The sequence below is a fragment of the Neovison vison genome, chromosome 2 (assembly GCF_020171115.1).
Source record: "Neovison vison isolate M4711 chromosome 2, ASM_NN_V1, whole genome shotgun sequence".
NCBI lineage: Eukaryota > Metazoa > Chordata > Mammalia > Carnivora > Mustelidae > Neogale > Neogale vison.
The window spans coordinates 30,527,979-30,549,859 of NC_058092.1; the positions used below are offsets into that span (position 1 = coordinate 30,527,979).

General features: G+C 49.1%; 1 long non-coding RNA gene across 3 annotated transcripts; it reads right to left on the reverse strand.

Annotated features, from left to right (window-relative positions):
- Nucleotides 1-535: 535 nt before the first annotated feature.
- On the reverse strand, nt 536-21,723 carry LOC122899792. 3 transcript variants are annotated; one of them, XR_006383142.1, is made up of 5 exons: nt 21,397-21,723; nt 20,672-20,766; nt 13,951-14,050; nt 11,250-11,373; nt 536-1,065 (listed from the first exon to the last, which is right to left on the reverse strand). It is a non-coding gene; the product is annotated as an uncharacterized LOC122899792 (long non-coding RNA). The 3 variants fall into 3 exon arrangements; XR_006383143.1 differs by lacking the exon at nt 536-1,065 and adding an exon at nt 8,892-8,922; XR_006383141.1 differs by lacking the exon at nt 536-1,065 and having other exon boundaries at nt 10,199-11,373.
- Nucleotides 21,724-21,881: the final 158 nt, after the last annotated feature.

The following is a 21,881-nucleotide window of genomic DNA, read 5'->3' on the forward strand; positions in this document are numbered from 1 at the left end:
TGGTCATGGCCTTTCTGACAGACTTCTAGAACCTCCAGCCATCCAGGCAGCCACCAAAAGGAAACCAAACAAAAAAGGCTTCAGAGAACAATGGATGCAAAGTCAGTAAAGGGACAACCATCTTGTTTACATGGTTGCCCTGGCAGCCCAGGCTTCGTTCAAGGCTGCACATTAGAAGCCTAAGGCTGGTCAGCTCAGGCCCACTGACAGCAAAGGAATGCTTCCAGGAAGAGAGGCCAGAGGAGTAGCCAAGTTTGAGGCCCTTAGTGTGTGTGTGTGGGGGGGCACTGCTCTGTGTGCCTCCCCGCCAGTGCATCTCCACCATCACGGCACAGCCCTGGCCGGATGCCAGCCCATCAGGCAAAGCCCTGTTCTTGGGTCTCTCTGAAGGGACGTGGCTAACATGCTTCAAGAAATGCCCAGAACTACACAGGAAAGGGGACTGTGAATAAGGCAGGGTGGGTTTTGGAGCCAGGAGACCTGGCATGGAATCCTGGCTCTGCCTCTTGTTAAACTGACCAAATTCTGAGGTAGAGGATTTTTCCCTCTGAATGGGGTATCAGTTCTGCCCTTGCAAGGCCATCAGGGGCAGATCAGGTGGGATCTGGTGCGTCCACGAAAGCACTCGGCACGGCGTCTGCATGGTGCCCAGCGACCAGCATCTGCCAGAGGTCTTAGTTTGAATGAATGTGTGTATCTGGGCCTCCCCTATTGGCCTTGCTGTTAACACCTGCTCCTCCCAGAATATGTCCAGGAGATGCTGTGTTCACTTTAAAGCTGCACTTTTCCTAAAAAATCTAAATGTGGTCCTATCTCAGGAGGAGGTAGGGACTCACACAGTCCCCTGCCTGCGGAAGTCCCAGCCTGCAGGCACAAACAGGGACTCACAGTGAGCCATGCGACCCGGCACCTCTGCTGAGGACGCAGCTATTGTGTCCCCACTCCCTCCCAACATCCAGCACCCACCTGTGACCTCCAGGAAGCTGAAGTGGGGGTGTCCTGGAATTTCTCTTCTTACTGGGAAGCCTTGAGCAAGCACTTGGTTCTTTAAAGTTTTTTTCCTTGCTGAAGAAAATATTATGTGTGCGCCAGGGAAATTTTTGAAAATAAAAAGCAGAATACAAATACACATAATCCCAGCACACAGAGCTAAGCATTGTTAATAATCCCTTCCAGTCTTTTTCCTTGACACACACGTCTGTCTTTATATAGAATATATGGATATTTTGCAAAGTTAGGATCATATTCTATGCACTACTTGATCTGATTTACTCAATCTATGACATATTTAGAAAATTTGTTATTAAATCTTCTTTGAAAACAGAACTTGCAGCATCCTATCCCTTGACCTCTGTCCTAGTTCTGTCACCAGTCTTTCCCTGGAGGCAGGTGTGGGGCACCCACGACCCTGCTCTCGGGAGCCCTGGCCCAGCCCCGGAAAGGCAGGCAGCCGGGTGCTCAGGTCGCCAGCCAGGAATCTCGGGACCCTACATCTCACCACGTGCAGGGGGTGGATACGGGTGGACCCCTGTGATGGGGAAGCCCTCACACAACAGAGAGAGTGCGGCAGCCATCCTGTGGTTCCCGGTCTGCCGGCTTCCTGGACAGCCTGCTGCTCCTGCCTTCCCAGGACGACCAGGGAAGCAAAGTAAGGGACCCGGCCCTCCCACCTCCCAGGTTCACAGGGTTGTGACGGGTCCTCCCTCCTGGGGCTCCAGGCCAGCCTGCTTCCCTTCCCCACATGCCCTCCTGAGAGCCAGCCTTGTTGAGGACTTGGCAGACCTCTCTCCTCTCACAGACGTCACACCAGCCCCAAGCAGCTGCCATCATCCTGGCCTCACTGCTGCCTGTCCTGACAGCCATGACTGGGCAGCGGTGAGAGGGAGGCCTGGGTTAGGGAGCGAGGGTCCCTGCTGGGAATCCTGCAGGTGGAGATCCCAGCCACAGGCGTGGGCCCCAGCCCACCAGAGGGGGACGAGTCCCACCCAAAAGCAGAGGCCAAGGTTGGCCTAGGATGCCAGAGACAGGGCTAGCAGCATCCCCTCCCCCATAGGAGCTGGCCTGGGGTCACAAGCCAGTGGGCTTCTCTCCTCCCTTCCAGGCTCAACCTGACTTCAACCCAAAATGAGAACCAGCCCTGCCCAGAGGTTTCTGAGCTTCAAGCCTTATCTAGAGCCCCTGGCCGGCAGCAGGGGAGTGGGCGGCAGCCCTGGATATTGTTTCTGGTGACCGATGGGACATGCTGGGAGGTGGCCCGGCTGCCAAACACTGGTGTAGGCAGCACGGTGTGCCACGCTACAAGCTGTGGCACCAGACTTCGATTTCCACTGGTTCTGGGGTCCGGGGGTGGGAAGCATCTCTGGCTGACTCCCCAGCACCAAGCACACAGGAGGTCTCCGGGCCTTCTCAGTGCAACAGTGCCAACCATCAGGTCAGTGACTGAACAATGGGTGGCCTGGTGCCCATCACACGGCCACGTGTGAGGGCACCAGTGGAGCCTAGCTCAGCTACCTTGCTGGCCCGGGAGCAGGCGACAGGAGGACCGAGGCCCTCCTGCACCAGCTCTGACCTCGGCTGCCTGCAGGGGTCGGACAAGGGTGGGAGACGGCGGGGGAGGGTCCTTGGCCTTGGAAGATGGTCCAGTCACAGCTGCAACCTCTGCAAACTCCTGGGACCTGGCTGGCGGGCAGCAGCACAAAAGTTAGGGCTTCTGTTATGGGAAGCGACGCCCTCAGAGCGGTGTGTGTGCACACTGCCGACAGCCCTTCGAGCAGGCCCCTCAGAATCTAGGACAACACCATGTGGATCCTTAGTTTTTTGCTCAATGGACAGTCAAGGAAATGGTGAGCAGAGCTGCTTAAATCATTTTAGATTGGTTTGTGCTTTCATTTCTACTTTGAAACCAGGCTAAGCCCCGGTGTAGCTCAGTCTAGCCACTCAAAAGGTAACTGCGGATTCGTCTCGGGAACGCAAAACTGGTTTAACATCCAAAAAGCAATACAATACAGCACCTTAACAGAATAAAGTACAAAAGACACAATCCTCTCCATAGACACGAAAAGGTATGTTATAAAACCAACACCTTCTCATGATAAACACTCAACAAAAAAGGAATAGAAGGAAACTTCCTGAGTCTGATAAAGAGCACCTACAAAAAACCCCTACATGGTGAAGACCAGATATTTCCCCCCCTAAAGGCAGGAATAAGACCAAGACGTCTGCCCTCACCACTTCCATTCAACACTGTACTAAAGGTTCTAGTCAGGGGAAATGGCAAAAAAATGAAGTGAAATTTGCAGATGACATGATATGGTGGTATACAAAAAATCCTAAGGATTTTTCACTAGAAAACTATTAGGACTAATAAATTCAGCAAGGTTGCAGAATACGAAATCAATGTACAAAAATCAGTTTCTATACTCTAGCAATGAACAATCTGAAAATGAAGTCAAGAAAACAATTCCAGGGGTGCCTGGGTGGCTCAGTCAGTTAAGCATCTGCCTTTGGCTCAGATCATGGTTCCAGGGTGCTAGGATCGAGCCCCATGTCGGGATTCCTACTCAGTGGGAAGCCTCCTTCTCCCTCTCTGCCTGTCACTCTCCCTGCTTGTCCTATCTCACTCTCTGTCAAATAAATAAATAAAATCTTTAAAAAAAGAAATAACTCCATTTCCAATAACAGCAAAAAAATTTAAAAACTTAGGAATAAATTCAACACCCTCACTTCTGCCCTTTGCTGGCCCCGCAAAATGTCTGGGTCCCTGACCTTGTGAGATCCCTGTCTCCTGCTCCACATTCCTTGCCCCTTGTAGGCCAAGGGTAGGCTGGCTTTGCCCAATAAAGAGGTTTCCTGAGGAAAAAAAAAAAAAAAAAAACAGAAGAAAACATAGGCTTATACTCTGGTAATGATAAAATATTACTGAAAGAGGTGAAAGGAAACCTAAACAAATGGAAAGACCCCCATGTATGGACTGGAAAACTTAATACTGTTTAGATGGCAACACCTTCCAAACTGATCTATAGATTCAGTGCAACCTCTATCAAAATCCCAGCTGTTTTTTTTTTTTTTTGCAGAAATTGACGTTATTCCCAAAATTCATGTGGAAATGCTAGAGACCTAGAATAGCCAAAACAATCTGAAAAAAAGAACAAAATTGTGGAGGACACACACTTGCCAAATTCAAAATGTACTATGGAGCTGGAGGATACATGACAGCAAGGGACTGGCATGGGACAGATCTACAGATCAATGAGACGGAATAGAAAGGCCAGAAATAGGGGCGCCTGGGTGGCTCAGTGGGTTACGCCGCTGCCTTCGGCTCGGGTCATGATCTCGGGGTCCTGGGATCGAGTCCCGCGTCGGGCTCTCTGCTCAGCAGGGAGCCTGCTACCCCCTCTCTCTCTGCCTGCCTCTCTGTCTACTTGTGATCTCTGTCAAATAAATAAATAAAATCTTCAAAAAAAAAAAAAAGAAAGGCCAGAAATAAAACCCAGGGATGGTTTTATTGGCATCAACAGGGATGCCAAGACATTTAAACAGGAAAAGAACAGCCTTTTCAACAGATGATCCTGCAACAACTGGGCATCCACATGCAAAAGAAAGAAATGAGACTTCTCACACTATAACACAAAAATTAACTCAAAATGGATCAAAGCCCTAAATGTAAGAGCTAAGCCATAAAACTCTTAAAAGAAAATATAAGAGTAAATCTTCATAATCTTAGGTTAGGCAAAACTTTCTTAGTTATGATGTAAAAATATACTGATGGAAGAAAAAATAGATAAATTGGACTTCAGCAGAATTAAAACCTTTGTGCTTCAAAGCACACTGTAAAGCAAGAAGGCAACATCCCACAGAATGACAGAAAACACTTGCAAATCATGTATCTGATAAGAGACCTATACCTAGAATATTAAAAGAACTCTTGCAATTCAATAATAAAAAATGGGTGAAGGATCTGAACGGACATTTTCCCAAAGAAGATATACAAATGGTCAATAGACACATGAAAAGATACTCCGTATCATTAGCCATCAGGGAAATGCAAAACAAAACCAGAGACTGCACTTCATACCATTAGGATAATACAAAGAGAATATAAGAGACAGTATTCGGGCGGCGGGCATGAACAGAAAACTGGGAGCCCTCACAGGCTGCGGATGGGAATACCGAATGGAACAGCCACTTTGGAAAATGGTCCAGCAGTTCCTCAAAATATTAAAAAATGGTTATCATGTGGCCCACCGTATCTGCCCAGGAGAAAAGAAAACACGCATCCACACAAAAACTTACACATGTGTGTTCACAACAGCGTTAGCCATAATACCCGGGAGTATAAACACCACAAATATCCATCCACTTAAGAATGGATAAACAGGGGCGCCTGGGTGGTCCAGTGGTTAAAGCCTCTGCCTTCGGCTCAGGTCATGGTCCCAGGGTCCTGGGACTCTCTGCTCAGCGGGGAGCCTGCTTTACCTTTCTCTCTGCCTGCCTCTCTGCCTACTCGTGATCTCTGGCTGTCAAATAAATAATTAAAATCTTAAAAAAAAAAAAAAAGAATGGATAAACAAACTGTGGTATATCCATACACTGAATATTCATTGGCAATAAAAAAGAATTACATACCGATACTGCTATACCATAGATGAACTTTTTTTTAAAACATTACGCCAAGTGGAAGGTAGCCACAAAAGGCCATATACTGTGTACTTCTATTTACATGACATGTCCGCAATAGGAAAAAAACCAGGAAGACAGACAGTAGACTAGTGTTTGCCTTGGGCTGGAGGACAACACAGGGAATACTAAAGGGTGTGAGGTTTCCTTTTGGAGAAAAATGTTCTCAAATTATTTGTGGTAATGACTGCGTAACTATGAGTACAGTACAAACCAGAGATGTATACTTTAAATGGGTGAACTGAATGGTAAGTGAACTGCATCCCAGTAACGCTCTTTAAAAAAAAAATCAGGCACCTGGGTGGCTCAGTGTGTAAAGCCTCTGCCTTCGGCTCAGGTCATGATCCCAGGGTCCTGGGATCAAGCCCCACATCGGGCTCTCTGCTCAACGGGGAGCCTGCTCCCCCGACCCCCACCCCCCGCCTGCCTCTCTGCCTACTTGTGATCTCTGTCAAATAAATAAATAGTATCTTTTTAAAAAAAATCATGCTACAGAACAGCAAAGCCTAGTGGCACAGACACTTGGTCAGCAAATGGAAGCAAAAGACACAGTCACCTACGTGCATGTGTGTCACACACAAACACACAGGTTATAGTACCATGGCTTCAGGAGGAGGTAACATCTGAGTTTAAAAAGCCCAGGTTTGGCAGGGGCTGAGGGGAGTGGAGTCCACGGAGCTTTAAGTTCGTGGGTGTTAACGAGAAGCCCGCTCTCCATGGCTGGGCCTTGAGACGGCGTGCTCCCTTTGGATGGTGACCGTGTCCCATTCCACTCTCAGTGCTGGAGGTGATCAGGGCTGACACGCAACAAATCAGTTCGTGAACCTCTGCTTGAAATATTCAAATATTTATTTACGCTGTTTAGAATACAGTAGTGATTAAGACAATGTCCTGTCTTATGAGTCTCATGAGGCTAATATTAAATATAATGAGGAAAACCAAAGCTGATGAGAAAGAAGGGATCACAGGAATGCCCATTCTAGAGAGTGAGGGCAGGAGACAGGCCTCTCGCACAAGGGGCATGGCACCTGAAGGAAGTGAGGGGTGAACCCTGTCCACGCCAAAGGAAGAATGTTCCAGGAGAGGAGATGGCATAACCAAGGCCCTGAGGGGGGGTGAGCTGTGACATGAAGACTGCCATGGGGACAGAGGGCGGAGCAGCACATTTGGGGAACTTGGGGCGGTGCCAGGCCCCAGGCCAGTCGGTCCCCCTGGATGCCACATGCGCGAAGCAGCCACAGGAGGGCGCTCGGCTGGGGAGTGACGTGAGCGGGTTTCTGTTTGGAAAGGATGCTCTCTGACTGCCTTGCACACTGATCCGGAAGGGAAGAGGCAGGAGTGGAAACACGGAGACAAGCGTGAGGACCTGCTGCTCTCGGAGGGAGGGTGAAGAACAGGTGGACCAAAGAGCGATCGAAAAGACACGTGGGTCTGACGTGTGTGGCCGAGGAGAGGGGTCGAGGATGATGCTAAGCTGAGCAGGCAGCTAGGTGGGCGGCGGTGGCGCGGACAGAGACCAGGAAGAGGGGAGGAAGCGTCTGGCAGGGAAGCAGCAAGAGAGCCCGTGAGCTCTGAGACGCCCCATGGGGACCAGCATTGCTGATGGGAGGGCTGGAAGCCCTGGGACTGGAAGGGACGGGCGAGGGCACTGGCTCTAAATAGGGTAAGACTGCCCCCTCGAGGCTACTTGGAAACTTCAAGGTTACGTTTTGGTTGTCGGTAATCCTGGGGTGACATTGGCATTACGGGGCAGGGAGCAAGGAATCTAATTGTCTTGCAATGCCCCACGTAAGGAAGAATAAATCTTTTTCTTTTCTGTTTTTTTAAAGCAGGCTCCCTGCCCAGCATAGAGCCTAACATGGGGCTTGAACTCATGACCCTGAGATCAAGACCTGAGCTGAGATCAAGAGTTGGACACTTAACTGACTGAGCTACCCAGGTGTCCTAAGGAAGAATTATTCTTAATCCTCTCAGACTTTCAAATGCCCTGAGAAACATTCATGTAGCAGAGAAATATCTTAAGAACATAACTCCATTTTACATACAAATCCAAAGACTTATAGGGGCTCCTGGGGGACTCAGCTGGTTAAGTGGACAACTCTTGGTTTTGGCTCAGGTCATGAACTCAGAGTCCTGGGATCAAGCCCTGCACTGGGTTCCACACCCAGTGGGAAGTCTGCTTAAGATTCCTTCTCCCTCTCTGTGTGCCCCATGACGTACCCACCCCACTCTGTCTAAAATAAATTAAAAAAAAATTTTTTTTTAAGATTTTATTTATCCATTCAAGAGAGTGAGCAAGTGGGAGAGCACAAGAGAGAGAAGAGGGGGGAGAAGCGAGGGAGAGGGAGAAGTGGACTCCCCACTGAGCAGCGAGTCCGATGTAGGACTCGATCCTAGGACCTTGGGACCACGACCCCAGCTGAAGGCGGATGCTTAACTGACTGAGACACCCAAGTGCCCAATAAATAAATAAACCTTAAAAAAAAGAAAAAACTTTATTTTTTGCATTGAATTTTTCCAGAAACAAACCTACCACATAAACTGAGGAAACATTTAATTATTTTCTTTTTTTCTTAAAGATTTTATTTATTGGGGCGCCTGGGTGGCTCAGTGGGTTAAGCCACTGCCTTCGGCTCAGGTCATGATCTCAGGGTCCTGGGATCGAGTCCCACATCGGGCTCTCTGCTCAGCAGGGAGCCTGCTTCCTCCTCTCTCTCTGCCTGCCTCTCTGCCTACTTGTGATCTCTCTCTGTCAAATAAATAAATAAAATCTTTAAAAAAAAAAAAAAGATTTTATTTATTTATTTGACAGAGAAAGGTCACAAGTAGGCAGAGAAGCAGGCAAAGAGAGAGAGCCCGATGTAGGGCTCAGTTCAGGACCCCAAGATCATGACCTGAGCCAAAAGCAGAGGCTTAACCCACTAGGCACTCAGGCGCCCCTAATTTTTTTATTTTGTTCAGAATTTTACCAAGAGATTTTCGGTTTCAGAAAATCACAGTACTGTGATCCTGCCAACAGAACACCCCTGTATCTGTCCGCCCTGCTTACCGTGGCTCTCGGCAGAAGTGCACGTTTAAATATTTCATATGGGGTGCCTGAGTGGCTCAGTCATTAAACGTCTGCCTTCAGCTCAGGTCATGATCCTAGCGTCCTGGGATGGAGCCCCACATCAGGCTCCCTGCTCAGCAGGAAGCCTGTCTCTTCCTCTCCTACTCCCCCTGGTTGTGTTCCCTTTCTTGCTGTCTCTGTCAAATGAATAAATAAAACTTTATAAATAAATAAATAAATAAATATTTCACATTTAGTTGTGTCCAAGCATTTAACATACTATTTCATTAGAACTCACTTTCCTTTCATTTTTTATCATATTATAATCATGACATAACACTATTTTCTAAAAACTATGTGTTGGAAATATCTAAGAGCTGGGACTTTCATTTCCACCGAGTAAACAATCAGGTCCAAGAAGCAGACACTGGGCTAAGAGGTTAAGAAACCACAAAGGGTTGAGCTCTGCGCCCCTGCAACACCTCAGAGGTCGGGCGGGAGGAGGAGACGGGAGACAGGCGCAGCAGCCAAGGAGGATCTGAGTGGCGGCCGAAGTGGACTGCAGTGATGCGCCGGGAGCCACTCAGATCTCCTTCAAGCCCAGCCCCCTCACTCTCTCACCTCCTGGGAGCCTGAGACGCTAACAGGCCCGGGAGAAGCTGCATCCCAGGAAATGTCCTCGGCGGAAGGGAGCTGCTCACCCCTCCTGGGAATCGGCCAGAATTCATGACCCAGGGAGGGGGGTTTCAGAGGCCTGGCCCCCAGGCCTCAATTCAGAACAAGTCAGAAGGGCTATCAAAGCGCCAGTGTCCCCCTGGGACCAGCCAAGGCTTCAGTGTGACTGCACGGTGGCTCCATTGCCGTCTCTGCCCAATCTGCTCCCCTCGTGCCCCTGCGAGAGTGGTCCCTGAGATCCCTCCCTGATAAGCTTTCCGTGTGCAATCCTCCAGGAGTCTGTTTCCTACAAAGTCTGACCTAAATTATAGCCAAAAACTGAAGGAAAAAAAAAAATCAAGTAGCGGCAACGCGAGTGTGTTTTTCAGAAATAGAGCAATAGAAGCCAAAATAAACATCTGACAGAAATGAATGTTCCCTTTGGGAGGCAGAAAAATTACGATACTGGGGAGGGAGCAGAAGAACATCGCGTTATAACAAACTTCACAACGATTTTCTTTAAACTGTGTGCAATGATGACGTCGATAAACATTTTTTAAAAGGCTAAATTTAAACAAAATGATTATGGATAAAAATGATCATTAAGAATATGTAAGAAAGGGGCGCCTGGGTGGCTCAGTGGGTTAAAGCCTCTGCCTTCAGCCCAGGTCATGATCCCAGGGTCCTGGGATCAAGCCCCACATTGGGCTTTCTGCTCAGCAGGGAGCCTGCTTCCTCCCCCCACTCTCTCTGCCTGCCTCTCTGCCTACTTGTGATCTCTGTCAAATTAAAAAAATAAAAATAAATAAAAATAAAAAACTTAAAAAAAAAAAGAAACTTCTTAAAAAAAAAAAAAAAAGAATATGTAAGAAAATAGGAAACCTACAACACCAGTGAATAGCAGCTACCTCAAAGAGATGTGGAGGGGTTGGGGAGGGGGGAGCAGTGAGGAGAAAAAAATGTCAGCTTTCAATTTAAAGCCTACAGATGGACGCTTCAAAGTGGGGAAAGTTGGCAGCCGCCTCCTTAAGCAAGCGGCCGAAGTTATCGTCACAAATACTAGCAGTGACATCTTCACGCACATCCTTACGCGATGCCCTAGTGAGGTGTTCCGGGGAGAGGACGTCACTGGGGAGTACCAGGCAAACACTGAGAAACGGTCTTAAAAAAGAGGCCTGTTCTCTTCAAAGTCATCGAGATCAAGAAAGACACTGAGACCCTGCTCCAAACAGAGGGAGACTAGAGTCTGGACCCTGCCGTGCAGCGTGAGTCGTTGCCAGGGAAGGCCAACCGCTACGGTTACGAGAAAGGGCGATACTGGGGAAGGGGACGAGATCTGAGCGCGGCCTGAAGACAAGAAACAGTGCACAGTTGCTCGATTTCCTGATTTTGATGGTCACGCTGTGATCACGTAAGGGAACATTCTTGTTCTTAGGAAATATATACTCAACTATTTAGGGATCAAGAGGCATGGTATCCTCAGCTTCCTCTCAACTGAAGAGTAGGGGGCAAGTTTATCTATCTGTGTGTATGAATTAAATGGAAAAGAGTAGGAGGCAAAAATAAATTAATGAGTGGATAAAGGCTATATGAGTTCCCTGTACTATTCTTACAGAATTCTTATTCCACTTATCTGTAAGCCTGCAAATATATCAAAACAAAACTACAAAAAAAAAAAATACAATTTATGAGTTTCAACTGCCTATTCTTTCTAATGTTCCCAAAACTGTGTGCTCAGGCTCATGTGATGAGATGCTGGGGTACCGGATGCCTCGGAAGGGCTCAGATAAAAAGTGCTAAAGTCTCCAATTCCAGGCAGCTTCCTCCCCAGCCTGCTTGGCCTCCAGCGTCCCGCCCGAGTCCCGCTCACCTGCCGTCACGGGGACAACGTCCGAACGCAGCAGCATCTGGATGCGGCCGGCTGGCTTGTTCCCAGTCTTGGTGTCCATGTACTCCTGAGGGTTTGAGCGGGCCTTTTTTGCCATGGGCTCCCCCTAGACGCAGAAGAAATGGTCAGGCCGGAGAGCACCCCGCCTCCCCAAGTCAGAGACTGAGTCTTCTGCATCCACACCAAGAACCCAGATGCGGGGAGTGGGCTGCAGCCAGGTGCTCTCAGGGAAGGTCTGGGGCCGCAGAAGGGGAGGTGGAAGGCAGCTGCCAGCTGGACCCCCATTGATAGGAACCCCCCCACACACACACATTGCTGCACCCTGGTCCAGGGTCACAGAACCCCACCTCCCTGGCCTGCAGTGCACCACTCTTCACATCCGCAAATCCCAGTTCAGGAGCGCCTGAGTGACTCAGCCGGTTAAGTATCTGCCTCTGGCTCAGGTCATGGTCCCAGGGTCCTGGGATTGAGCCCTAGGTCGGGATCCCCGATCGCTGGAGAGCCTGCTTCTCCCTCTCCCTCTGCCGCTCTCTCTACTGCTCCCCCTGCGTATAGTCTCTCTCTCTGTGTCAAATAAATAAATAAAACCTTTAAAAAAACAAAACAAAATGAAAAACAACCCCAGTTCAAGCCCACCCCCCTTACTCGAGTCACAGGGACCCATGACTTCCCTCCATGCCGTGCCCTACAGGTCCTAGCCTGGCTGCAGCGGAAGCAGAAAAGGCTGCGCTGGGGTGGGGCCCCGAGCACCCAGGAGACAGCGAGGAGGTCAGGCCTTGCCTTGAGCTCCGAGTGCACCGGGATGACTCACTGAGAAATACAGCAGCCAGTATAAACCCTACCGTCATTTGCTAGAGGAAACCTTGGTCTCTGAGTTATCTGTGATGTGATGAAGAGGTCAATATAAATGTGTTGAGCTTGCAGGCCAAGTACTGGAACTGTGAAATCAGGCCTCTGAGGTGTCCTAGCCCAGTGGGGGAGCGCTGACCTCGGGGGCACGGGAGGCGCAGAGCCCGGGCCCCACATAGCCTTTGTTCCCATTGTGGGTCCACCACCACTTCAGAGCTGCAATGTGTTGGGCAAGTTATTGGCTCTCTCTGGGCTCAGTTTTGTCACCTTGAGTTGGAGACAGTAGTAGTACTTACCTCCAAGGGTTATCATCAGGATTCAATATCGGTAAAGCACTTAGAACAGTGCCTGGTACAGAGCAAGCAACATTTCAACATCTCTTATAAAAATACTGTCAAAATAATGCCTTAAGTGCCAGGACTGGGGGTGCTGGAGGGGCCCAGAGCCCATGGAAGCCCAGAAGGGACCTTATCTCACTCCACTGGAGGAGTCAGAAAAGTTTCCTGGCAAAGGTAGCGACTGAGCTCAGCGATGAAAGGTGAGTAGGAGTGAGTAAGATAAAGTCGGTTGGAAAGGGAACTTCCAGGCCAAGGAACTGCTTATGTGAAAACACAGAGATTTCTAAGGACCTACAAACTCTGTCCTAGAATGCCAAATGGGGACACAACGTGGAGACATGAGTGGGGTCCAAACACGGAGGGTCCTTCTGGGCCCCTGAAGGAGCCTGGACTCATCGCTGCGGAAGAGGAGTCCTCAGGCGGCTTGGGGAGAGCCGTATGGCCTGCTCTGAGCCTCAGAAAGCTTCCTCTGGCTGCTCAGGACAGGAGCAAAGAGACCCAGGGCGGGGACACCAAGCTAGGGAGCGGTTGTCACTCTTCTTAGGAGCGATGAGAGAGGCTGAGCCAAGCCCCCGCGGCGGGAACGAACAGGAGAGAAGATGCGAGCAGACGCAGAGGGAACATTAGCAGGGTATATGGCAACACAGCAGGTGTGGACGGTGGTGCGGGGCCGGAGAGGGCACAGAAGTCCCTGGTTTGGGGGGCTGCGGGAGACACCAGAATTCACTCAGATCGGGGACTCAGGATGGTCAGGCCGGAAGGAGAGAGGAAATCCAGTTAGCACATACTATGCTGATCTATGGTGACTGGGAGAGAGGAAATCCACCCGGGACAGGCTCTGTTGATTTACGGTGACTGGGAGACATGCAGGCAGAAACACATGAAACTCAGCAGAGAGGTCAAAGCTAGCCCTGGACATCAGGAAATCAGCAGCAGGCTGAGTGGCTGTGATAAGCCCAGGCACGGGCCACAGTGGCCGAAACTGCAGGGACCGCGTGCAGAGAGGAGCCGAGGGCTAAGCGAGGAGCCCCCACAAACACCGCCGCTCCAAGGGTGCACAGACGAGGGGGAGCTCGCTCATTTACTCCCAGGAGCAAGGGTCGCGACGGGGTATGGAGACGCAGGAGAAAGTGTGGAGGCAGGAAGCGCCTGGCACCTGGTACATTCTGAGGGGCTGGGGCCTCTCTGGAATCAGGCCAGGAATAGGAAGACAGCGAGCTGGTGCCAAAGGCTTCAGTGAGGCTGCGGGCAAGGTCAGGAGGATGGCGGGCGCTGGTGCGGGGGTGTCCTCACGGTCCTTTCTCAGCTCGGACCCCCGTCTAGCAGTCACGAGCCGGCACCCAAGCACGCACAGCAACTTCTCACCCAGAGCCCCGCGTGGAGGAGAGAGCCTCTTCTCAGCTTCTCCTCGCAGCTCACCCAGCGCCGCCCACCTCAGACGCGCCCTGGGTGGAAAGTGCCAGCCCTTCTGGGGAGGCACATGCCTTCCATCTCACCTCCTGGGCTGCCCCTCTGGCAGGCTCCGACCCTTCTTCCTCTTTATTCTCTTCGAGAGTCTTCCCAGAAAACTTCTTCGGGCAGTCATCACTGCCCGCACTGAAAGTAAAGAATCAAACAAATGCTCAGAAATTCCAGCTGCTGGCCCACAGCTCGCTAGCTGTGCCCAGTCCTTCGCTATTCTGTCAGCACAGTGGATGCCCCGTGGGGCTCTCATGCAGAGGCAGACGAGAGAACCAAAGCAGGACTGAAACGAGCCAAAAGGGAAGTCCTAGCCGCTGTCAAGGCTGGAAGGGCACAGTCTGTGTCTACGTCCCCGAGCAAGACTTGCATGGGGACAATGGCTCTAGCTTTGCGGAGAATCTCAGCCTCTGTTTCCAGTGAGCTGCCGCACTCCCTTCCCCGCCGTACACCCCTCTACCCGTGGACACATGCCACCGCGGCAGCAAATGTCTCTAGCTGTGTCTCTAATAAATAAATAAAAATCTTTAAAAAAAAAAAAAAAAAGGCAGCAGAGGCCAAAGCTGAGGACATGACAAGGAATCTGCCGTTGTCCCCACTCTCCTGGTCATGATGAGCCTTCCTTAATCTTCACCAGGTTGGCTAAATGGACACGAACTGTCCGCCCACAGAATTCAATTCATTCTGAGAAGACTGCAATACAACTCAGCTTCTTAAACCTTGTTTTATTATGTTTTTTAAGGTTTTATTTATTTATTTGACAGAGGGACCAAGCAGGCTTCCCGTCAAGCAGGAAGCCCGACTCGGAGCTTGATCCCAAGACCCTGGGATCATGACCTGAGCTGAAGGCAGATGCTGAACGACTGAGCCATCCAGGTGCCCCTTAAACTTTGTTTAAAAAAAAAAAAAAGGACACTTGGGAGGCTCAGTCATTAAGCATCTGCCTTCAGCTCAGGTCATGATCCCAGGGTCCTAGGATCGAGGCCCACATCGGGTCCCTGCTCGGCAGGAAGCCTGCCTCTCCTTCTTCCACTCCCTCAGTTTATGTTCCCCCTCTCTCTGTGTCTCTCTCTGTCAAATAAATAAATAAAATCTGGAAAAAAAAAAAAAAGATTCCATTTACTTCTAAGAAGTCTGAGACTTGCTCATGATTAATTCCGTGCTGGGAGCCCACACTCCCCCACTGGCAAACTAGGCACAAAGCTAAACTATCCCTGAGCCACCACACACTTCTTTTTTTTCAACACCAACAGGAAGTTCTGTGCTGGCATCTTCGGATCTGAGCTCAGAACTTGGAAATTATAAGGGTAAATGCAGTTACCATGTAGAGTCCACTTTAAAAAATCAAGATCAGGGGTGCCTGGGTGGCTCAAGATCAGGAGCACCTTTGGCTCAGGTCATGATCTTGGGGTCCTGGGATCAAGCCCCGCATGGGGCTCCCAGCTCAGCGGGAAGTCTGCTTCTCTTTCTCCCTGGCCCCCAACAAGTTCTCTAATAAAATCTTTATGAAAAAAAATCAAGATCAGCACTAAATGGGAGACAAAACAGTATTGCTGGCTGGTGGGGGCCATGTCCGATGAAAGAGTAACAGAGAACATGGAACAATGTATAGGAATATTTTATCATCCAAAAATAACTGATACTGGGAAAAGATAAGTAGATAGATTTTTTAAAAAGGTTTTTTGAAAAGGTTTGTGGATGACTCAGTTGATTAAACGTCTGCCTTCGGCTCGGGTCATGATCCCAGGGTCCTGAGATCCAGCCCCACGTTGGGCTCCCTGCTCCGCAGAGAGCCTACTTCTCTTCTCCTTCTACCTGCCACTCTGCCTATTTGTGCTCTCTGTCAAATAAATAAATAAAATCTTTAAAAATAAAAAGGTTCGTTTTGGTTTTTTTCATAAAAACTAAAAAAAAAAAATTTCTTAACTTGGTGAGTCATAATTAGCGCTATCCTCTTACTCTTAGAAACATAGATGAATCAAGTACTAATTTCACTTCTAGCAATTAAGAAAAAAACTGAACAATAGCATGTCATATCCTTATTTCATATTCAGTCATGAAGACTGACCATAAGGAAAATAAAAGATTGATCATAAAGATAAAAAAGGGGAGAGTGCAAACATTTAAGAGTTGTTGTAGGCAAAACAATGGTGCCCTCAAGATGTCCACAGCCCATTCCCCAGAACCTATGAATATGCAGAATTACATGGCGAGAAGGAAGTAAGGTTGCAGACGGAATTAAGGTCGCTAGTCTGCTGACCTTAAAATAACGATATCATACTGGATTACTCAGATGCACCAAGGGTAATCCCAGGGGGGCTCGAAATGTGCAGAGGGAGGAGGAATTAGTTTCAGAGCGATACAGCGTGAGAAAGACTCACCTGGCCACTGCTGGCTGGAAGACAGAAGGAACCAAAAGCCAAGGAATGAGGTCAATCTCTACAAGCTGGAAAATGAAAAAAAAAAAAAAGAGAGACTCTCCCTAGACCCTCCACAAGGAATGGAGTTTTGCTCACTCAGTTAGACCCTCTCTGGACTTCTGACCTCTAGAACCATAAGATAATGCATTTGTGCTGTTTTGGTTTTTCTTTTTAAGATTTTATTTAATTATCTGACAGAAAGATGAACACAAGCAGGGCGAGGGAGAGGGAGAAGCAGGCTCCGCGCTGAGCAGGAAGCCCGATGTGGGGCTCGATCCCAGGACCCTGGGGTCATGACCTGAGCCGAAGGCAGACGCTTAACGACTGAGCCACCCAGGTGCCCCCATTCATGGTGTGTTTTTTTTTGTTTTTTTTTTTTAAAGATTTTATTTATTTATTTGACAGAGAGAGATCACAAGTAGGCAGAGAGACAGAGAGAGGAGGAAGCAGGCCCCCCGCCGAGCAGAGAGCACGATGCGGGGCTTGATTCCAGGACCCTGGGATCATGACCTGAGCCGAAGGCAGCGGCCCAACCCACTGAGCCACCCAGGCACCCCCATTCATGATGTTTTTAAAGCCACTAAATTGGTGGTAATTTTTTACAGCAGCAGTAGGAATTTAAATCATTTTCTCCTGAAGCACTCAGCCTATCACCATCCTTGCAGGGTTTTTTTGGTTTAACTTTATGAGACAGCCACTTTCCAAGGGCTCAAAAGAGTCTCTGCTCTGTTGACCAGAGCCGACCACAGCCGTTTTCCATGATCATTTTCACACGCTTCGCGGAACCCCACCTCTGGCACCGGCTTCACAGTTTACCCTGCAAGCCATTTACCCACTATTTGCGGTACATTGCCCTAGACTGGAGGCCAGCAAACTTTCCGTCAAGAGCTAGACGGTAAATATTTTTTGTGGGTCATACACAGTCTCTGCTGCATATTCTTATTCCCCTCCTCAACCCATTAAACATATAAAAAACGACTTAGCTCACAGGCCATACAAAAACAGGCTGCAGGCCGGATGTGGGCTGTTGTCCGAAGTTTGCTGACCCCCAACGCAGATGCAAACATGTCAGGGAGAGACTGGCCAACACTGACGGTTGGCATTTATGTGAATGTTCAATGGGAAGGATTTGTAAATGGTAATTCATTTTGTAAGTAGCCAGTTCCCAGTGACACCCTTCCCATAATGACAACTTTTGCTTCGTAGATAACTTTGAAACTGTGGAAAATGGAAACACGGTAGGCACCGGAGGGTCTCCTGTATCCTCAACGAGTATGCCAGAAGGGCTTCAGCAGAAAGCAGAGATTCTCAGCCAGACCAGGCTGTCGGCTGCTGTGAGCACCCGCTAAGAGGCCATGGGTTTGTGCTCACAGTCCCACTCTTCCTGTGGCTTGCACTGAAATAAAACCTCAGTAGCACAAGCACAGGAAAAGAAGACACATTTTCCTTTCCTACCTACCCACCACCGAGGTTAGACACATTTAACAAACAGCGCGCACTAACTGCTCGTTAGAGCTGGTGATGTAAGAACGTGTGTTCAGGTCAGGGGAGCAGAACACACACAGGAGCCAGGAGCGGCAACGACAAGCCCCAGAAGGCTTTGGGGCTCTGCAGGGTCTGCCTTCCATATTCTGCCTACATGAGGGGAACTATGAGCCCGGCCTGGTGGACCTTCCTTCATCCAGAACGTCCAGTCCCTCAGCAACAGTCCCCACCAAACCAGGGATCTGGGGGTTGAATGTCCCCCGAAATTTCATGTCTACCCAAATCTCGGAACGTGGCCCTAGTTAGAAATAGGGTCTTTGCGGACATAATTAGTCTAGGTGAGTTCATACTGGATTAAGATGGGCCCTAAGTGCCATGACTGGTACCCTTCTAAGTAGAGGAGACACAGATGCATGCAGGGAACGAGGCCCCGTGCAGACGGGGCAAAGACAGGGCTAATGTGGTTATAAGCCAAAGAACACCAAAGACTGCCAGGAGCTGCCAGAAGCTAGGGAGGGCAGGATTCTTCCCTAGAGCCTTCAGAGGGAGCACGGACCTGCCAGCACCTTGATGGATGACTTCTAGCCTGCAGAGGTAGAAGAGCTAGGACAGTAAATTTCTGTTGTGTGCAGCCACCCTGCCTGCCGCTCCCCCTGCTTGTGCTCTCTCTCTCTCTCTCTCTCGGACAAATAAATAAAGTCTTTATTTTTTTTTTAAAGATTTTATTTATTTGACACAGAGAGAGTAAGAGAGCAGGGGGCTGGGGCAGAGGGAGAGGGAGAAGCAGGCTCCCACTGAGCAGGGAGTCCCGTGCAGGGGCTCAATCCCAGGACACTGAGATCATGACCTGAGCCCAAGGCAGACGCTTAACGAACTGAGCCACCCAGGCACCCCATAAATAATAAAATTTAAAAAGATAAAGAAATCTGGGGCGCCTGGGTGGCTCAGTCGTTAAGCGTCAGCCTTCAGCTCAGGTCATGGTCCCAGCATCCTGGGATAAAGCCCCACATCGGGCTGTTTGCTCCGAGGGAAGCCTGCTTCTCCCTCTCTCACTCCCCCTGCTTGTATTTCCTCTCTCGCTGTGCCTGTCTCTCTGACAAATAAAGAAATAAAATCTTTTTTTTTTTAAATAAAGAAATCTAATTTTTAGATGCTTCCAGAAATTTTAAAATAATTTTAAGTAAACATGGCTAAACAGGGAAGTGAATTTTTAAACTTCATACCATCCAATTCTACCACTTATAGAATTTAAGTCTTAAGGTACTTTCCAGGCATTTTAACAACTTCTGTTTATAAGGCTTACAGAACGTAGATCAAGTTGTTTATCAGTTATTCACTCCATTTGTGGCTCTGTTGGTTAAGCATCTGCCTTCAACTTGGGTCATGATCCCAGGATCCTGTGATCGAGCCTCCCGTCGGGCTCCCTGCTCTCGGGGAGCCTGCTTCTCCTCTTCTCTCTGCCATTCTCCCTGCTTATCCTCTCTGGCTCTCTCTATCTCTCTGTCAAATAAATAAATAAAATCTTTTAAAAAAATTATTCACTCCAACTGAGCACCAAATGAGTACAGAGTTCAACCTCACTACTGAGTTAGGTGACTACTTGTGAAGGAGCCTAGTGCTTGTCCTCAGGAAAAGGTTATGTTGGCTGGCAGACAGCGAGAGCAACAGGAGTTACTAATGTATAGAATTCAGGGATGGTACAGCACTCAAAAAACGACTCTTACTGTTTTATTTAAGAAACGAAGCCTCGGGGGTGCCTGGGTGGCTCAGTATGTTAAAGCCTCTACCTTCAGCTCAGGTCATGATCTCAGGGTCCTGGGATGGAGCCCCGCATCGGGCTCTCTGCTCAGCAGGGAGCCTGCTTCCTCCTCTCTCTCTGCCTGCCTCTCTGCCTACCTGTGACTTCTGTCTGTCAAATAAATAAATAAAATCTTAAAAAAAAAAAAAGAAACAAAGAAACAAAGCTTCAGACAGTTTAAGTATCACACCCAGAGTTGGTGGCACAGCTGGGTCTAAAACTCCTATCTTAGAGAAGAACAACCAAGGATCACATAGAAATGTGCACAGTAACTTAAAATGATACCATTTTAAGGGAAACTCCCACCAGGGTGAGCAGAGGCCAGAGCCCTTACTGTTGCTGCTGAGTGTCCCTGCTGCCCTTTGCTATTTTATTTTATTTTATTTATTTATTTTTTTAAAAAGATTTTATTTATTTATTTGACAGACAGAGATCACAAGCAGACAGAGAGGCAGGCAGAGAGAGGGAAAGGAGGAAGCAGGCTCCCTGCAGAGCAGAGAGCCCGATGTGGGACTCGATCCCAGGACCCTGAGATCATGACCTGAGCCAAAGGCAGCGGCTTAACCCACTGAGCCACCCAGGCGCCCTGCCCTTTGCTATTTTAAAGCACAGCTGACAACAAAGAAGTTCTGATCAGCAGGTGCGGTGGGGTATAGCTACCTAGCAGGTGGCATGAAACAACACTCAGACCTTTCAAGATTTTTTAAAACTATCTTCCTACTGAATCCTACCATACAGTGTGTATATTAAATGATCAGAAATCAAAGGCCCCAAATGGTTCCAATGTGGAGAAAGCCTTTCCTCAAATCCAACAAACTGTCAATCTCTGTGAATTTCAGCCCAGAGCCACACCACCACCCTGGCCCTGTTGTCCTCAGAATGTTCCTCTTCCATCACCAAGATCACAGTCATGTTGACCTAGAGAGACATCCTCCTGAATTTTGTTACATACCAACTATACACAGTGTTACACACAACTATACATGACTTAAAATTTTTTCTGAAGTTCTTTTTCTGATGTTAGGAATCTGAAAATGAGACATTGAAAGGTCTCACCTGTTTCACCGGAAGAAACTAAGTATCTGCGATGTCTCCAAAAGGAACAGAAGCAGCATGAAGAACTCTGTCCTCCACCTCCTCTGCCAGCCCACCTGCAAAGACCAAGTGCCTTCTGAACCAATGCTCTCCACACTCCTGGTACAAGCTGCGGCAACACTCTGTTAGCAAGAAAGCAGCGGGGAGGGGAAGGAGAGTCCCTAGTCTTGTGGGTATACAATATGATGTGTGAAGAACATTCCTCCCCATCCCCTTTCAGATCTACATCTCGCCTCTGGTTACTCTGATACCTTCATCGCTTCCAGTTTGACTCTCTTTTCTATACAGTCACTAGAATGAATCCAAGAAAGTGCAAATCGGATCACATCACTATCCTGTTTAATATTCTCCACAAGCTCATTAATGCCCACCGGGCAGAATCCAAATTCCTTAGCACGGCATGTAAGACCCTCCTAACTTGAGCCCTGCCCACCTATCTGTCCTTCTTTCTCCCTTGCTCCCTCAACGCAAACCATTTGCCCCCAAATGTTAAGACTACTTCACCCCTCCAGGGTCTTGCTGCTCTCCGTTCAGGCAACAGCCTTACTCCAGATCTTTCAAACCCAGCTCTGACCTCTGTGCCTTGGGGTAGTTTGCCCTCCCCTATCCAGATGGAGCGCTCCTGCCCCGAAACCCTCAGCTCGACATCAACACTGTCCCTCAACCGCTCGCACCGTGGTACTCACCAGCCCCTGCAGTAAAGATGTTTTCCATAATTCTCCACCTACTCTGTGAGTTCCTTCTTCTAAGGGGCCGGGACTGCGGAGTTTACGGAATGAATGGGCAGGAGAGTTTGGAATGCATTCTCTCAAGATAACAGATCTCACCAACTCTGCCGAGACCAGGGTCAGAGGGGAACGCGTTCTGGGCAGCGCTGGGCTCAGCAAAGGTCGCGGGGCGCTGCTCACAGGCTGGGGGAGCAGAGCCACAAGAGACCCGCTCGGTTCGCCTCGGTAGAGTCCCCACACCGCCTCAAAAACGAAGAGCTCGCGCTGGGTGGCAGCCATCTTACGCCCAGGATCTTCCGCCGGAAGCTGTAGCTAGGCCCTGCCCCAGACCCGCCTCCGCGCTGGCTGCCCACGGCGCTGTGCTCCCGTAGAGGGGCAGGTGGATCTTGGTTGCGGGGCTTGGGGTGGGGGGGTGTCACTCAGAGGGTAACGGAGAGCCCAAA